The following is a 19,565-nucleotide window of genomic DNA, read 5'->3' as shown; positions in this document are numbered from 1 at the left end:
TTCCGCCATACAGAATGGCTCCAGCTGAGTTAAAAGAGTTAAAAGCCCAGTTGAAAGATTTTCTTGACAAGGGGTTTATTAGGCCCAGTGTTTCGCCCTGGGGTGCACCAGTCTTATTTGTTCGAAAAAAAGATGGTTCCTTACGTATGTGTATAGACTATCGTCAGCTGAACAAGGTCACCATTAAGAACAGGTACCCTCTTCCTAGAATAGATGACTTATTTGACCAACTGCAGGGCGCCCAATGTTATTCTAAGATTGATCTCAGAACAGGTTATCATCAGTTAAGGGTTAAGGAAGTTGATATTCCGAAGACCGCTTTCAGAACCCGTTATGGCCATTTTGAATTTCTTGTTATGTCATTTGGGTTGACAAATGCGCCAGCCGCTTTCATGGATCTTATGAACAGGGTTTTCAAGCCTTATCTCGACTTATTCGTTATTGTCTTCATTGATGATATTTTGGTGTATTCCCGTAATGAGGCTGATCATGCAGAACATCTTAGAATAGTGTTGCAGACTCTTAAAGATCGTGAACTTTTTGCAAAATTCTCAAAGTGTGAGTTTTGGCTTAAGTCAATGGCATTCTTAGGCCATGTGATCGCAGGTGAAGGTGTTAAAGTTGATTCTCAGAAGATTGATGCCGTAAGGAGCTGACCCAGACCCACTTCAGTTTCTGATATAAGAAGTTTCTTGGGTCTGGCAGGCTATTATCGACGCTTCGTAGAAGGATTTTCTTCTATCTCTGCTCCGTTGACTAAGTTGACTCGGAAGAAAGTTAAGTTCCAATGGTCAGATGCTTGTGAGAGAAGCTTTGAGGAGTTGAAGAAGAGATTGACTTCTGCTCCAGTTTTGACACTGCCAGAGGGAACTGAAGGGTTCGTGGTTTATTGTGATGCTTCAGGAGTTGGTCTCGGATGTGTCTTAATGCAGCATGGCAAGGTTGTAGCTTATGCATCTCGTCAGCTCAAGGTGCATGAAAAGAATTATCCGACTCATGACCTAGAGTTGGCAGCTGTAGTTTTTGTACTTAAAATATGGCATCATTATTTGTATGGAGTGCATGTTGATATTTTCACAGACCATAAAAGCCTGCAGTATATCTTCAAGCAAAGAGAGCTGAATCTTAGGCAAAGGAGATGGCTCGAATTGCTTAAGGATTATGATGTGGATATTCTTTATCATCCGGGGAAAGCGAATGTTGTAGCTGATGCTCTTAGTCGGCATTCCATGTGAAGTTTAGCCCACGTGGACGTGGATAAGAGAGTTTTGACAAAGGAAGTTCACTGTTTGGCCAATCTTGGAGTTCGACTTTTGGACTCCGAGGATGGTGGTGTGGTTGTTCAGAATAGTGCTCTTTCCTCTTTAGTCGTTGAAGTCAAGGAGAAACAATTTAGTGATCCCTATGTAGATGGACTCAGAGAGCTATGCAGCTGAAGGAGGGGATTCACAAGCATAAGACAACGGCTTTTGAACAAGGGGGAGATGATGGTACCTTGAGGTACCAGGGCATATTATGTGTCCCAGATGTAGATGGACTCAGAGAGCGAATCATGTCAGAAGCTCACAATTCCAGGTATTCCATTCACCCAGGTTCCACTAAGATGTATCATGATCTCAAGGAGATTTACTGGTGGAACGATATGAAGAAGAATGTGGTAGATTTTGTAGCTAAGTGCCTGAACTGTCAGCAGGTGAAAGCCGAACACCAGAGGCCTGGTGGCTTGGCTCAGAATATTAATATTCCTGTCTGGAAATGGGAAATGATCAATATGGACTTTGTATCAGGTCTACCTCGTTCAGCTAGGAGACATGACTCTATTTGGGTGATCGTTGACCGGCTTACTAAGTCGGTGCACTTTTTACCAGTCAAGACCACAGATTCAGCAGAAGATTATGCCAAACTGTATGTTAATGAAATTGTCAGATTGCATGGGACCCCACTGTCCATTATTTCAGACCGTGGTGCTCAATTCACGGCAAACTTCTGGAAATCCTTTCAGAAAGGATTGGGTACCAAGGTGAACCTCAGCACAGCTTTTCATCCACAAACAGATGGCCAGGCAGAGCGTACTATTCAGACTCTGGAGGATATGTTGAGAGCATGCGTCTTGGATTTCAAAGGTAATTGGGATGATCACTTACCTCTCATTGAGTTTTCTTATAATAACAGTTATCATGCTAGTATTGGGATGGCACCATTTGAAGCTCTGTATGGGCGAAGGTGCAGATCACCTATTGGTTGGTTCGAAGTAGGTGAAGCAGAGTTGTTAGGACCAGATTTGGTTTATCAGGCTATGGAGAAAGTCAAGTTAATACAGGAGCGTTTGAAAACAGCTCAGAGTCGCCAGAAGTCTTATACAGATGTGAGACGAAGGGATTTAGAATTTTCAGTTAATGATTGGGTGTTCCTTAAAGTCTCACCCATGAAAGGTGTTATGAGATTTGGCAAGAAAGGGAAGCTAAGTCCCAGATATATTGGACCTTACAGAATTCTACGGAAGGTCGGTCTAGTGGCTTATGAACTTGAGTTGCCACAAGACTTAGCTGCTGTACATCCCGTATTTCATGTGTCCATGTTGAGGAAGTGTGTAGGAGACCCATCGTTAGTTGTTTCTACTGATACTATAACAGTTTAGAATGGGTTAACTTATGAGGAGATCCCCGTAGCCATTCTTGATCGTCAAGTTCGCAAGTTGAGAACTAAGGAAGTAGCCTCAGTAAAAGTCCTGTGGAGGAGTCAGAAAGTTGAGGAAGCTACATGGGAAGCCGAGGAGGATATGAAATCCAAGTACCCGCACTTGTTTCAGCCCGCAGAAGAGATTTATGATGAAGCACCCATATTTTGAGGTATGTAAGCTTTCTTTTCATGCTTTTGGTCTTGTATGGCCAATTTATAGTGCTATTGTGATGTAGCCCTGTGAGGCAATGATATTATGGGCTGTTGTGATAGGTTGGTAGTGCCATATTACAGGGGAAACTCTGGCAAAATTTTTGTAGAATCCCGAATGTTTAACATTCGAGGACGAATGCTCCAAAAAGGGGGAGAATGTTACACCTTGGAAATTTCCCTGTTAGCGTACCGCGAATAGAACCACAAATGGTATGAAGTATACGATATGTTGACGAGTAAGAAGTAATATTTAATGATTCTAAATGAGATTTAAAAGACATTTGAGGTAAGAGACGAAAGTTGTTAAGGAAAGCAAGGTATATGTTGTGTGTCGGGCAAGAATTACAAGTATCGAATTAATGATGGCTTAATGACATTTTGGAGAAGAGTTATAATGTCCCTTATGTATTCATGCCTCACGTTTCACGTCCAAGTTCATGTATTCTCTATTCATGTCTCACGTTTTAGCACTCATGTTTTCATGGAACTATGTCATGTCAGTTTTTCATGTTCCATGTCATGTTTCTTCAAGTCCATGTATTCAAGCCATGTCCATCCATATCCTTAACCATGACCCATCATTTGAGGACGAATGATCCCAAGGGGGAGATATTGTAACACCCCGTACCTTTAACGAAAGTTTTGACCACGATCCTAGACTTAGAACATCAGATAAAGAATGTGGGAATTGAAATTTTTCCGTTCAGTTGTGATATGGTGGTTTACGCCCATGAACAGTGGTCGTATTCCACTTTACGACCATGAACAGTTCCCGTAAACAGAAACCAAGAATTTCTGAACATTCTGGAATTTGACATTTTGAGGTCATATGGTTAAATACGGACCGTATTTTACTTTACGGCCCGTATTTCCAAATGTGTTTGGAATTTGGGAAAACTTCCCTGATGAAAGTTGTAGAGCATTGAAATACCTTTCCAACGGTATCTTAAGGGGGTCAAACGGACATCCGTGCAAATAGTTATGGCCATTTTACTGAAGAGATGCAGTGCAGTCCATATGCCAGAATACGGACCGTATTGCAGTTTACGGCCCGTAAACTTAAAATACGGCCAGCACAGTGTTGGACGTAAACTGCATTTTCCAGAACATTATATGTTCGTTTATATCAGTTCAAGTCATTATTTTTCACTCCCTCAAACCCTAGAACGACCTCCTACTCTCCTCCAACATCAAGAACACCAAGGTAAATCCAACTCAATTCTAACATATATCCTTGTAATCTAAACAAGAAATCATCATTCCTAATCTAGGGTTTTCAAGAAAACCCATCTCAAGATTCAAGAATCAAGATTTAGGAAATCTTCTACAAAATCCAAGTCTTTAATTCAAGTTTTGGAGCAACTAAGGTATGTAGAACTTCCATCCACATGTGGGAATCTCTATGTTCTTCCCCATGCTTAGTTTCCTTGAAAATCATGAAGTCCAAATCTTAGGGCATTAAACCCAACATATTGGTAGCCCGTATTTACGTATTTATGTACATGAATTCTGTATCTATACTCGTTGTTGTATTCCTAATCTTCCATTACGGTTATTAGGAACCCTAGCCGAATCCATGAATCATGAATTCTTCCTCATGTGTTCTCATTATGTTCATATGAAACTTAATGATGTTATTTTGCAAGTTACAAGCATGTTTTCAAGTCAATTACATATATATGATTATGAACTATTGTTATTACTCATGAATCAAGAATATGTTTACAAGTTATTTCGTGAAATCATGATTACAAGACAAGTACAAGTTAATTCACGAAAGTCATGGGCTTCTTAGCCAACTATATTATGTTCATGTTTTTGGGAGTTGCACGAATTACCGAGAAGGCTCAGATAGCCTGAAACTACGTAGCCACCGTAGGACAAGGATCGCTCCGCCCGGATAAGACGATACCTTAATTTTATACTGAATGGATCCATCAGGTACGTTACCACCTTATACCCTGGCAAGGTATAGGGGCTCTGCTGGTCCGGCGAGGTACCAGACTCCACGTACCCACGTAGCGATATCACATGTCGGTTTACGAAATGCTCTCCCTACTTATCATGTTTTTACTTATGTTATATATATACATATGTACTCATGCTCACGTTCATGTCCAGGTTTTCAGTTTCAGTTCTTATCTTGTTATTCTATGTCCCATGTTGTTTTCTTCCGGTTGCTTTACATACCAGTACATTCAATGTGCTGACGTCCCCTTTTATTGCCCGGGGGCCTGCATTTCACGATGCAGGTACAGATTTACAGGACGACGCTTCTGCTCATTAGGATTTGCACGTACCAGCTTATTGGTGAGCCCCATCTCATTCGGGGTTTAGACATTGTATTTTCTTATTTAATTTTACGTCTAAAGGTATGTTGGGGGCCTTGTCCCAGTAAGTATGTTTTCCAGTCAGACTCATGATAGAGGTTTCATAGACTAGACAAGTCAGTTATGTTATGTCAGACATTCAGAGTCGTATAGCCATTTTTGGCTCATTCATGTTATTTCCGCACTCATGTTTAAACAAGTACTCTATTAAGTATTATGACTTACCACGTTTTATAAAGGCTCATCATGCATTCACGTTATATTTCCGCTCATGTATGCCTCATGATAGTTCAGCAAGCCATGTGGTTCGCTCGGTCACATGCAGTCAGGCACCGAGTGCCGTGTTACGTCCAAGCCATGGTTCGGGGCGTGACACCACTTCCCCCTTCGACTGCATCGTTCACCTTCCTCCTTTTCCAACTGACAATCGCGGTCCCAAAACTCTTCGCTCACAGTGGATGGAAAGGGGGATCAAGTTGGACCCAATCATCATCATCCTCTTTTGGAACCTTAGCCCTTTGGCATAGAAAGGTGATTAGGGAAGGGAACATCAAGCTTCTCCCACCTCTATCTGCAAACTCCTTCCACTCTGCAATGACTTGCGCCCCCACATTTACCTGTATATCGGCCAGAACGCAAGTAATAATAAGGGCGCGGGCATAGATCACATCATGGGTGTTCGATGAAAGGCGGACCCGATGACTAACAATGCGCAACCATTTCTTGGCTTCAGCGGTAAAACGATCACTATATATTGCTCCCCTACTATGAGCCTAGGGAATCTTCGCTATATCATTCGCCTGTACCAATTGGGTGGCCAACCACATAAGAACCTTCTTCTATGCCTTATCCTTATAGGGATCCTCTAGATGATCATCCAACCAGTAAACCCGATTGATAGCCCTTGACCGCACTTTCACTGGAGTGCTCTCGAACGAGCAATCGAAAAGATTTTGGAGCATCTTTAGGATTAGGTATTGTTCCCTCAATGATCGTAGTACCAAGTACTTCCTGGGGAGCTCCCTTTGGCAGCATCCACTAATTCAGAACTTAATTTAAAAGCCATATTTCGACCAATCCAGAGATCATTTGGATTCCATTAGTAGTGAGGATTCATAACATCACATGTTGATTAATCAAAGAGAGATTCAACAACGAAAATAAAGATCAATTCTTTGGGATCCTTCCTTTCTTCAAACGGAATGAAAAGAGATAGAATCAGGCCGATTTCTGACATGCCTTTATGGATATTCCTCAATGTCCCGGCTATTCACGAAACATGAGAAGCGGATGATTAATCATCTATTTTGGGAAGAAATCGAAGAATTTCTTGGGATAGCCCTTGATCGCACTTTCACTGGAGTGCACCTCAATATGATCACTAGGTGGGGCATCCCAGTCAACAGAAGGCAGCATGGCATAGAACTCCCTTATCCAAGACTTATTGCAATCACCTAGGTTTCGGACCAATCGAGTCCACTTGGTCGCCACCAACCTGTTCTAGAAATTCGGAGCCCGCCTTTCCACATTCGTCATGTCAAATCCTCGCTCCAATAGTAGAGGAATGGACTTCTGGCTCAAGTGTAGCCATTTTCTTTGGCGAGTGGAGAGTTTTTCATAAACGGGCACCTCCACATTTTGAGGCACCGCTCCTTGGACTTGAGGTACTTGTTCTTGATTTTCAGCTATTGTGCCTCTAGAAGAATTAGAAGTGTGTTAATTCTCGTGTTTTATGAGTTGCATGTCATTCTAGTAAGAACCAACATGAAAAACTCAATAAAAAATGCCTTGGCAGGGAACTGCAGAGCTCCAGAATCTACACGTGCCGCTGTAGCGGTCTGCAAACTTCCATGGCGGAAAACAAACAGCCACAACGGTCCCACTAAATTCCTGATGACCACCACAGCGGTCAACTAAGTGCCACAGCGGCAACGTTGCAGTGGTCAATCAACCTCTGTAGCGGTATCGTCTTCCCCAACAGAAAACCCAAATTTTCAGATTTCAAACCCCACTTTTTGGGTCAAAAACTTGTTTTGAAGCACAGATCGGGAAGGAGATAAGTGTGCATGAAGTTTATACCCCATTGGGGTGCTATTCTAATAACAAGCTATCCCGAATTTCAAGAAAACTCCGAAATCTATTACAAGAATTTTTCTTTACTATGTGCAAGTTTTGCGGCTCAAATCTGTGTGATGATCATGCTTCGTTCGAAAGGGAGGCTATCCTAACGATTAAATAGTTCAGATTACTCCAAAAATTCGTCTTAGTAGAGTGTCAACCCAAAATTCCAAAAACCCTAACTTTGTAAAAAATTCCAAAAAATCTGAACCATCTAGACTTGGTAAACCTATGTGCAGTGTTGTTATTAACTATGGAGCAAAGGGGAATCGAATTTAACCTTGAATTTTTTAAGCTTCGGATGAGTAGATGGAGGTGGATCCTTTCTTGCTTTGGTTGCCCTTCTTTTTGTGGGAGAGAGAAAAGTGAGTGGATGGGGGGCCTTATTAGTGCTAAATAGGAAAAGTGAGGAATTGAGAGAGTTTTATTTGTGTAGAAGTGAAGTGGGGGTAGAAGTTAAGAGGAATGTGGAGAGGTTTTTCGAATGGGTTAGGACTAGGAAGTGAAGGAAAAGGGACCGCTGCCCCTAAATATTTTGCAAGCAATACCGCTATGGCGGCATTGTAGCCGCTATAGCGGCAGCAGCATAGCGATCAGGAGACCGTTATGGTGATATCCTATAGATTTTTGGGTGATCGTCGCAGCGGCCAGTGTTGGCGCTATGGCGGCACCGTCCCAATGATCATATAGCCGCTATAGCGGTTTCCTAATTCTTTCCATGCAATACTTTATACGTTGGGTTATATTCGAGCCTCACACCTTGTAGTGGACCTCTTACAATCACTCATTGCCCATGAGTCCTTCTTGTCTTGATACCTTGCAAAACATTTATACACTAATAGACTCCGAACTTGCTTGGATTGTAGTACGAGTTATGAAAATCGGTAACGATCACCAGTATAGTGTGGGTAGGTGAAGCTGAAATGTTGTTTGTAACTAGGTGATTTTATTGAGTACATCTAAGAGCGCTAAGTCTCGAAAGGTTCCCCAACTACGTCATTCATCCTGTTCACTTATGATGAATTCGAGCTACGAAGGTAAGATGGTACAACATTTGTTCATTCCCTTGCCGTTCGGGGACAAACGGTTATTCAATTGGTATCTGATGTAACAACCCGTTTCGTCGTTACTGTGAATTTCGAAGAAAGACCGTAACTTTGACACCTTAATAATATCTTCATCCAGTTTGTTCTGGAAATTGCTAATTCAATCAAAATTGTTATACGCATCGTGTGAGAGATAGAAGTGTGTGCGACCAGGCCCTATCTGAGCCGCCATGGCCCCAGTATTGGCGCTACAACAGTGGTGCTGTAGCGGTCAAATCACCGCCATAGCGGTAAGAGCTTATGGCTAGTGAGCCGCCATAGCGACCACTCAACCGCCCTAGCAGCATCGCTAAAGAGGTGAACTTACCGTTGGGGCGGTCTCGTACAGTGAAATCACTATTTAAGACCTTATTTCGGGAATCAGACTTATTTTTCTCCCAACCCTAAATTCCAGCCGCCCAATTCTTTTAGGAAGTAAACATAATCGGATTGTTGGTCTTGATAATCCTTCTAATACCTTCAAATTCTCCTTCCACCTTGTAAATTCCTCCAAATAAATCTTCACCTAAAGAAGCATCTAATGGGTATTACAAGTATCTATGTTGGGAGAATGATGGGTTAGCAATAATTTTCACAAGAATCCCATTAAGCAATCTTCCATGTTCTTCCTCTAAATGAGTTAATAACCTAGATTCCTACTTTTCTTTTTCTTAAAAATGTGTTCTTCCATGGATCTTGGAAATGGGTCTTCCTCAATATAAGCTTAAAAATTTGTGAGTCGCCTAGTGTTGTTGTAGATGGGATATAGGAGTGGGTTAAGATCCCAAAACCTTCCTTTTAATATGAAATCTCTTATGAGGGTTCTAATGGTAATTTCTATTCTTGGGCCTCATGATTATCTTCAAGATCTTCATGCGGATTATGGTGTGATGATCGAGTTGAAGAATCAATGGATGTTCGTGCTACCCGCTCGGCCATGAGGTAGGTTATGGCTTCCCTTTCGCCAGACTCCAGTTAGTTTCTTATATTCATATACTAGAAGGAACGGAAAATGCATGTGTAGAACTTTAGAGATTTGGGATAGAATCCTAGGATGGCAGTGTTGTGTGATTTGTATGTTCGGGCTTACGGCCTGTAGATTCTTTAGGATGTTTGATGTGGTTTCTTGAATATCGGTGGATTTATGTGACTTGGGAGTAGTGGGTGATATCTAATTCTTCTATGTCTCCCGACGGGAACTTTCGTAATGTGTAATTAATTATGTTATGTCATTAATAGCGAACCTAGTTAATAAATGGAAGGATAAAATGTACCAACGATTGTGATTGAGTTATAGACTGAGCTGGGACGAATGATTGTGAGTAGAAGGTGAAATTGCTTTTTCTAAGCTAATAGGCCGATTTAGGGAAGTGGTCATAAGGTATATCGACTTGATTAACCTATTGTGTGTTTGGGACTAGCCATTCCATTGTGTTGTGATTGATTGTTTTATTGTGCTGGCTTGATGCCATAAATTGTTAATAGATATTGGATTCTGTTTTATCATCTCGATATGATATTGTTGGCATACCCACTGTTGGTATTTGTGATTCGGATATATTATTGCCGTACCCATTGTTGGTACTTATGATATTGAGCATGATTATTGATGTTGATACATGTATTGCACGCATTCTCATTTTGGTGATACACTGTTGAGATACTGATGATACTTGATGAAACATTTTGATGAGTTGGGCTTGATTTTACTTGAGTGATGTGAGATGGCCGATATCCGAAGTTAATTCCGGAATCATTAATTGAGTGAGTGCATAGACTCAGCGGGTCCCCCAAAGTGGTGCCTGTGAGAACCCCCCGTGGGTAAAGATTCGGGTCCCATCTATCTGTTGGGCAAAGATCCGGGACGGGTAGCACTTAGACTTCGTGAGTCACACTAGATTGTGCTACCGTGATGTTGATATTTCTGTTCGGAGCATTTGTGTACACATCATTTGCATAGCATTGCATTGCATCCATATATTATTGCATTGCATTGCACCATGGGTTATGATTGAGATATTTGGTGTGTTACTTGTGATGTCAGATTCGGACTTGATATATTCAGACTTGGCACATTTGGGATCAGATGCACATTTGGCACACTTGATATATTCAGACGTGCACTTGGCGTGATAGTTGTTGTTTGTACTTGTCGAATTATTACTTAGATCGTCCGTAAGATAAATTTCATGTTGGTCTCTAAGTGTTGTAGGGTAAAGGGTGTTATGATAAGGACTTGACTTTTAGACTAAAAACAAACGATATAATGACATATGAATTACGAGTTTGTTGTGAAATTATCTTGTGGTTATTAGAGGGAAGTTAATGATTTAAAGGGTATTGATGTTATAATGCGTGTTAGATAGACCTATGACTTGGTTTGGTTACTATCATGTTATCTGTGAATTGTTTTACTGATATGTGTTTCTAACCATTGTCGGCTTATGATACTTATTCAGTACGCGTGGATTGTACTGGTATTATACTTGCTACACCCTTTTTGGGGTGTAGATTGTTTCAGGTGGTTGGTTATGGTATGAAGCAGAAATGCACGGTGTCTATCTGGAAGGCCTCCTCCCACTTCATTCCGGGATGGAGGTTGAGTCTTAGAATATAGTGGTAATCTAGAATCATTTAGTCCCTCTTGTACTAGTCTAGACCAGGTCATGGGAAGTCAAATCGAGTCTGTAATCATTAAATTGTTGTAATCATATTAAATGTTGAGTTTATTGAATACATTATGATGCTTCGTTATTACTTCTAAATATCTATTGGTTTAAATGAATCGTCTTTATTTAATTGATATGTTATTCAATGAGAAGATTCGCCTACGGGAAAGGTAGGTGCCCGCACAGTCCTAAATGGGTCGTGACAGTAACTAAGAGCATTACCAAAAATTTAAAATAGGAGTTTTTTGTTTAAACAGAAAATCAAATTTCTACTATATAGAAGAGCCATACTTGGGACGACCAAGGACAGTTTCGTGAATTTATCAAAAAGCTAACTCGGAGCAGTTATACATTGTGCAAGTAAAGGCAATGACTTTTCAAAAAAAAAAATCAGGCAATATCCATTTAATTCCGAAAGCATCCCCATTAAGTCAATAATTGTAGATTCACTGTCATGTGTGTATCAACCCATTGGCGTGAGCAAAAGAAATCATTGTAGAACAAAAAATGTGGGGCCCATTTGATTGCTTTTCTTCAAAAGTTTTTGTAGGTAGCAAAACCATACAATTTCTTTTCTTTTCTTCTATTAGCCTAAGATCTAGTCTAAATATGTAACTAGATAGGGATGCCCGTGCCCGTGCTGAGCATGGGCCCAACACTGTAACTTACATGTTTGAAGTATGATAATTTAGATAGAAAAGAACGTGACTTTGTGATAACTTTGAAAGTATAATGGCAATAGATATGAAGTAGAAGGAAATACAGTAATGGCCAATTCAATTAGTTCATCTATAAGCATGAAAAGCATCTTTGACCACATTGTTTGCTCAACTCCCACAGTATAGAATCCAAATTCTCACGTTTTTCTTTTTGGGTCACTTTCTTCTAAACAACCTTATTGTTGTTTTGACCAAAGATATATTAGCGTATACATTTCTTGCACTTCAAGAAGCATTTCTTTTCCATTTTTAGAATCCAACCTTCAAAGAAAAAATTGATAATGTAACATGTCAGCTCATGAAAACATTTTGATTCAAATAATATAGGTGTAACATTCTTTAAGAACTCTCACCATTTGAAGAGAGGATGAGGGTTTTTATATTCGTGCACATCGTAGTAGGTGTGTATTTTTTGACATACTTGACTTTCATGGACTACAGAGTTCAGTAATTCAGCCTTCAGGGTTTAGCATAGGTTTTGAATGGGCTGACCTTTCACTAATCATGAGTCTGTTTAGGTAAAGAAATCAAGATTACTCTTCATGTTATGACATAGTCACAAACAAATTAAGCAACTATCTTGATAGAAATGGTAATTTGAAAAGTTGTTGAATTTTACTCTCTATAGCAATAGAGAACTTCTTTAGACTACGTACAGAGAGAAATCATACTTTCATGCAATTTAATTCAGAAAAAGAAAAAGAAAGTGAACGAACCACTTGATAAATAGCACAGGTCTATTACCAATTGTGCAGAAAGTCAGTGACTTTACTACATAATACAGGCCTACGATCATGGAAAAATTCCTTAAAAGACATAACAATTAACTAAAGACAACACCACAAAGAAGTTTAATGTAGTTCAAATAATTTTCACCTGAACTGCAAACTACTTGGAGTAAATTGTTGAAATTTTCAGTAACCACTACACTCTATTCATGCCTATTTCATTCCAATGCTAAATAATTCATCTTTCAAGACCAATAGGGGATGAAACTCTTGAAGAATAAACCGACCTACTGAAATATTTCACAAAAGCAATTAATAGAGATTCGCTTTACATGAATTGATGGTGAGAAAGGCAAATAGATAATGGTCCATAGTCAAATTCTGCAAACATGTGATTGTGCATAAAGACTAAAAGTTACTTGCTATCAATGAGAATGAAAATTAATAAAGAAAAGAGCTTGATGCTAGAATCTATCGATTTTTGTAGACATAACTTCATATCTCCATTTTCAGGTATCATCGGCATATCAAAAAATGATCACCAACAGATCAAAAGTTGTGCAATAAACTGGCGATGCTTCAAATACTATAAAACCATCAAAATATACATAAACTCAGTTACTTGTGCAAAAGCAAGGCAATAATATCAATTTTTTCATTTACTTAGACAGTATTAGTACTAAAATTACAACAAAAACAGGTCCAAAAATATCAGATGTATCTTTTAAGTTCAGCCTTACCTACAGAAAAACCTAGGCTGGAAAGAGCGGACATCTTCGCCTAGTATGAACACTAAGCTGAAAGAAATCAAGGGGAGAACAGAGCATGTCTGTCAGTCCATTATTGAATAAAAGATATCTCAGATGGATAATTGACAAGTGATAGCACATATTATTTGTTCCCCAAAATCAACAGAGCTATTCTTGGCAGGAATGCCCTTGAAAAATATGGTTACCATTACCTCATCTAGTTTATGATAGAATTCATCCCCACAGTTATTTATACTAGACGCTCCATCTATTCTTAGGGACTCAACCAGAATTGTGCACAATTTCACATCTTCTAATATTAAATAGCAATTTCTTTGCTTTTTCATGCATGAAGCTAGAACAAATATAAAGATTTCTAAAATCTTCATAATTCTTCTAAAATTATTTCCTTGACATCCCTAAACTTTTCCACCCTTTTCCTATTCTGCCTATGCAAATCAACACTGGAATTCACATATAAGAACAAAAAAAAAAAAAATGAAAAAGCACATAATTAAATGCCACCATCTTCTTAATCGCAAAAGACTAAAAACGGGAATTGAAATACTAACATTTCATACTGTAGGAGAAATTTCAACAACCAATCCAAGATGAAACACCACAGCTAAGTACATATAAAAATATATACCAAGATAATATATCTCGCGTGGTTAAAGCAAACTTGTTTGCAGTAATTTAAAAAAAAAAAGTGACACACTGCTTTACATGTAAATCTAGAATGTTGAGGCCTCAAAATACTTTCGTAACCAGCAAAATCATCCTCCCTAGTTTTTAATGATCGATCATCACCACCACAGATTTCATTTGTAGCCTGCAACAAGTCATTCTTAAAAATAATCCACACGAATGAATGCTTTGATGACCAAGAGCAACCTAAACAGATAGCAGATTTTCACTAAATTAATAGTGGACAGATAATTTTGAACTAATACCTGTTTGAAGGTATCCATAGAAATAGAACTTGACCAACATACTAAGCTAGAGCTACCAACATGATAATATTCCTACTTTCTCAACATATACAACCTTACATATTACACTAGAGAAAGTGGAACTTCATATCTACAATCTGAGCCAAAGCTTTTGTTGAGTATCTGCAAATGGATAATACGTCATTCAGAAAGTTTCCACTAAAAAATCGACTTGTATGATTCTTTAAATTTTCAACATGGCAAGATTAGTAAATTACAAAGACATAAATTTTACAATCTCAACTCAACCAACATTTTGGAAAAGAATAGTATCATTATTCATTCATTTGGGATTGGGAAGCTTTTGAAAAAGCTTAAAGGCTTAGACCATGCTAATTCAGTTCTAAAAGAGAATACTACATGATCTTACTCTATCTCGAGTCTAGGATATCAAATATAGCTCTTCTTGACCATACAAGACTGAATGTAGTGTTGGTTACACACCTGTATAGCTTTATCATATGGTCCAAGTTCATTAAATCAAGTTCCATAATCAAAATGCTTTAGGCAGAGAGAAAATTTTACATTCACATTGTGAAAGTTTTGGCTTTAATCACTCTGGACACACAATAGGAAAGCCATTGATATTGCCTATAATTTGTGGCTACTAGACTTGCTGTTAGGGGTGTACAAAATAAACCGACACACCGCACCAAATCGATAAACCGAGTCAAACCGAGAAAACAACCCGACTAGTGGTTTGGTTTGACTTGGTTTGGTGTTGAGAAAAAAAAACCCGATCATAATTGGTTTGGTTTGGTTTTAACTAAAAAAAGTCAAACATAACCAAACCAACCCGATATTACATGTATTCAATTTTTAAAATATTTTATACATAAAGATATTTATTTGTAATGGAATTTATAAATATTTCTTTTATTTTTTTGTAGTTTTTTTGTAGTTTTTTTTTTATCTATTATCATATTATTCAAGCTTGAACTTAGAATTTTGATGTCAATAAATTTTATATCCTATGGATATTTGTAACTCAAATAAAGTTCAAACCAAAACCAGCTCAACACTAACGCTAACAAAAGAAATTCAATTTATCACTAGGAATGACAATAATGTTGGATATTTATTCTTTAGTTTTGCATAATTAGTTTAGAGAGTGAAAATACATAACTTAAGTTTTTTTTCTTTGTCATGTAATTAATGCTTATTAGCCGTGCTTATTTTAGCATGACTTAGTATTTTTAGATTATGATCATTTTCATTATGGCTTGTTAATTAGCAATATTTATTTTAACCGATTTTATTAGTTTTTGTTGAATATTTTAATACAATGTCATCACTCTTCTCACATTTTGTGTTATTTTCTTAAGAAACACCTTAATTATATAGTTGTATCTTACTAGGACAGAAATATTTGAAGTAAAAGTTATATGTATTGTATCAAGACTATTCCGGAAAAAAAACCCGAAAAACCCGAGAAAACCCGAGGTTGAAAAACCCGAATTTTATTGGTTTGGTTTGGTGTATAAATTTAAAAACCCGACGCGATTGGTTTGGTTTGGTGTTTAAAAAATCCGAACCAACCCGATGCACGTACACCCCTACTTGCTGTAATTTCCATATAGGTAGGGTAACTTTTGATACCGTAGCATGTATGTTTACACTTTCAGATTTAAGTACTTCATAAAATTCTACTATTCTTAGCTATTAAGCTTTATATGTGAATTAAAGCACAATTCTATAGCACATTGTACTATTACCATGATATATTTTGTTATGTGAATTTATCTACTAAGATTGAGGATAACCAAAACAAGGATGGCTTTGCATGATTATTATGGAGTGTGTTTGGTAAGTATGACATGGTATAACTTTGTTTTTTCCTTTACTTATGTGTCTATAATTGAATATGATGTATTACAAATTGATGCACTTATAAGAAAAGATGCAAATTTATGTAAAAGCAAAGACAAGAACAAACCAAAAGTTTGAGAAAGGAAAACATGTTACCTAGGCTGAGTGCATTTCAAACATGTGTTGCTCTTGCAGACAGATTAACGAAAAATCATCATTAATGTTGCTAGGCTGATCAAGCATTAGAAGTTCATTGATAACTTCTGATTAAAAGGTTCCAAACTAAGCACCATATTGAGCTAACTATATCTTATGTCTAATTATATCTTCTCCAGTATTTTGTGTCACGACCCAACCCCGTAGGCCGCGACTAGTGTCCGTGCTGGACACCCACACGTACCCAATAACCCAAACCAGCATATAAGCAGAATATATAGATATAAAAGACGAATGGCATCGCTAACTGTCACAGATGAACAGATATAGCACGTGGAAGCCGATAAGGCTATCACAGATCATATCAACCCAAAGCATACACAGAACCCACATGTATGTCTACAGACCTCTACAGAACACATCAGAATCATAAGACGGGACAGGGCCCTGTCGTACCCCTGAATAGCATACATATGTACAATAGCAAAAGACTGTACCAAAACGTAGGCTCCGAACAATAGAGCACTCCCAAATAGCAGAATATAGTCCTAAGCAGGCGAATCAGCAAATCTGTCGTCTGTACCTGCGCGGCATGAAAACGCAGCCCCCGAAGAAAGGGGGCCAGTACGGAATATGTACTGAATATGTAAAGCCTGAAGTACAGAAACAAAATCATAGTCGAAACAGAACTTGCAGAAAATGAGTGTAGTATCCAGACTATCAAATGCATATTTCCAAACCATAAAGAACGTTTGCAGAAACATATGCCATATCATATCCGGCCCCCGTCAAGGGACACGGTGAACGAAACGTGGTCGCCACCCCGACACTGGCGCTACAACACATCATGCTCCAGAATAGGGAGTAACCCCGTAACATCACATATCATATCAGATGGTCATATCAAATCATATCATGTCATATCAGAAAGTGTGTACATGGCACAGCATACTCCACAACCCATGTACAAGTAAACCTGCCCCCTCACATCGAGGCACGGCGAACAATGCAGTGGAATACGCTTGACAACATATCCTGGCTCGGGTTCAGTGAAGGAAACATTGAGGCATCCACGAGTGGAGTAGTGAGAAACTAAATGCAATATAAAATACCATATATTTCCAGAGACTCAATAAGACATGACGAATGACAAATCGAAATAATGAAATCGGACAGAATCATAGTAAGTGTATTTCGGATGTCATAATAAGTACGGAGAAATAATCTTTCTGAGGTCGCTTCCATATTCCAAAATAGTTTACAAGACTCACGGGAACTATTAAAACAATTGTCCTTTAGTAGCTAGAAGGATAGATAAAACGTTTCATTTTACATGGCTTGAAAATAAGACATTAGTACAATAAGAGACAAGTCGGGAATAGTGGGCCCACCTCGGGTCAAAGGAAGCGATGGGCGCAAATTACGTATATTAGGTCCATAGAGTCATCCATGGAGGTCCTAGGGACATCCCCTAACTTTCTAGGCAATTTGTAAAAGTTTACACAATTCTTTCAACAAAACATACAATTAGGATTCAATTTTATTGAATGGAAAGAGGACATTTTCAATCTCGAGTTTCTATGAATAGAATACTTTCTGAGGCTCAATTCCAACCCTAGTACACCTAGGACATGCCAAGAGAAGGAAAGGGACGGCTTTACATACCTTTTTAACGTCTTACGCCTCTCCAAACTCAATCTCAATTTTCTCCAAAATCTGTATTTGGTCACAATTACCAACTATCAATTTCAAGCCTTTAGGACTTGAATCTTAAATTACACTTTTCTACAGAAATTTGGGCAGCATCTCCCCTATAAATACCACATCCCCGAGATTTAACTCGGCTCCAAACATCAACAATCAAACCAACAACAATACCAACAACATCAATAATCGACTAGAAACGCATTCTAACTTAAATAGTCTTCTTTTCCAATAATGCAACAATATCCAATCTAACTTGCATTTTCAAATCAATATCAACATTTCCATATACATTAACAATCAAGATCACTCCAATTCCATTCGGGAGCATTTCCTTTCTTTTAACATAATGTTTACAATTACCCCAAAATTTCCATAAAACCATAATTCTTTCGAAACTTCAAACTTTCAACATAAACATTCCTAACATATCTTTGTCACCTCGTTTCATTAACAATAGTCATGATTTATACCTTAACACTTCATTTTCATAATATCATAAAATCATTCTAAAATGACATAATCTTCTACATTCCATTTCAATACCAACTTAAACCATTTGACCTTCATTTACATGATAAGGATCATAACTAACATCTTGGTCACTACCCAATGTAATCCCACAATAGTGGGGTCTGGGGAGGGTAAGATGTACGCAGCCTTACCCCTACCTAACATAATTAAACAAAATTAATTCAATTCCATTCTCACTTCCATACCACACGGCCAACCCAACATTTCCAACCCCAACCAAATTCATTCAACTTTCATTTTTAATATCAAGTCCACAATAACCACAACTAGAATACTACAAAAATTTCAACTCATCTTGCCTATATAACCACATATACACACGGTCTCATACACCCATATACACCCACTTTGCAATCTTCCATATTTTCATAATTTCTACTTATTTCTACATGCTATATATATATTTTCCAAAGTACAAGGAGCAATATCTTACCTTTTTCTTCCAAGCTTCTTCACTAAACCCACTTGTTAATTTGAAGAAACAAGCTCCCTATCTTCCAAATTAGCTACACCAAGTTGTAAAGGGTCCTTGAATTAGTGGAAATATCACAAGACAATAATTTTTGGATCAAGATTTTGAGGGGCTAAAATTTGGCACCATGGCCGAATGGCTTCATCTTTTTTTGCTCTTGGTATTTTGTTTTTCTTCTTATTAGATTTCTTGAAGCTTCTTTGGATAATGACCTCTTTATATTTATTTGGCACATGGGAAAATTTATTAATTGGTGGATTTGGGCCTATTCTTGGCCGGCCACCCCTTCTCAATTGGGCCTAAATTTTCATTCATTTTTTTAGCCCAATTAATTATGAAGCTTGTTTTGTAATTCCCGAAACTAATTTCCAAAATTCCAATTTTTCCGAATACGCGAAAATACGGGATATAACATTTTGGGAGAATTCTAAGTTGTTTGAGGTATGTATTGGGTCTTTAGCACTACCAATTCACTGATAATATCTAGATATTAAGAATGTGCTATGTTGCAATAATGTCCTGAAAAGTTTCTACTCAAATTAAATTAAATATTTGGTTAGAGTTATTGTTAGATCCCGTATTTTTATACTTTGGGACAACCCGGATTA

The 19,565-nt window shown here is 38.2% G+C and overlaps 1 long non-coding RNA gene across 5 annotated transcripts; it reads right to left on the bottom strand.

Annotated features, from left to right (window-relative positions):
- Window positions 1-11,576: 11,576 nt before the first annotated feature.
- Window positions 11,577-19,153, bottom strand: LOC132635725 (uncharacterized). 5 transcript variants are annotated; one of them, XR_009580700.1, is made up of 6 exons: window positions 18,919-19,153; window positions 16,745-17,963; window positions 14,017-14,405; window positions 13,282-13,338; window positions 12,167-12,323; window positions 11,577-12,074 (listed from the first exon to the last, which is right to left on the bottom strand). It is a non-coding gene; the product is annotated as an uncharacterized LOC132635725 (long non-coding RNA). The 5 variants fall into 5 exon arrangements; XR_009580701.1 differs by lacking the exons at window positions 11,577-12,074; window positions 12,167-12,323 and adding an exon at window positions 12,351-13,127; XR_009580702.1 differs by lacking the exons at window positions 11,577-12,074; window positions 12,167-12,323; window positions 13,282-13,338 and having other exon boundaries at window positions 13,952-14,405; window positions 16,745-16,900; window positions 17,913-17,963.
- Window positions 19,154-19,565: the final 412 nt, after the last annotated feature.

The sequence above is a fragment of the Lycium barbarum genome, chromosome 4 (assembly GCF_019175385.1).
Source record: "Lycium barbarum isolate Lr01 chromosome 4, ASM1917538v2, whole genome shotgun sequence".
NCBI classification, from domain to species: domain Eukaryota; kingdom Viridiplantae; phylum Streptophyta; class Magnoliopsida; order Solanales; family Solanaceae; genus Lycium; species Lycium barbarum.
The sequence above is the reverse complement of the archived record's forward strand: the minus strand, read 5'-3'. Positions and strand labels throughout refer to the sequence as shown.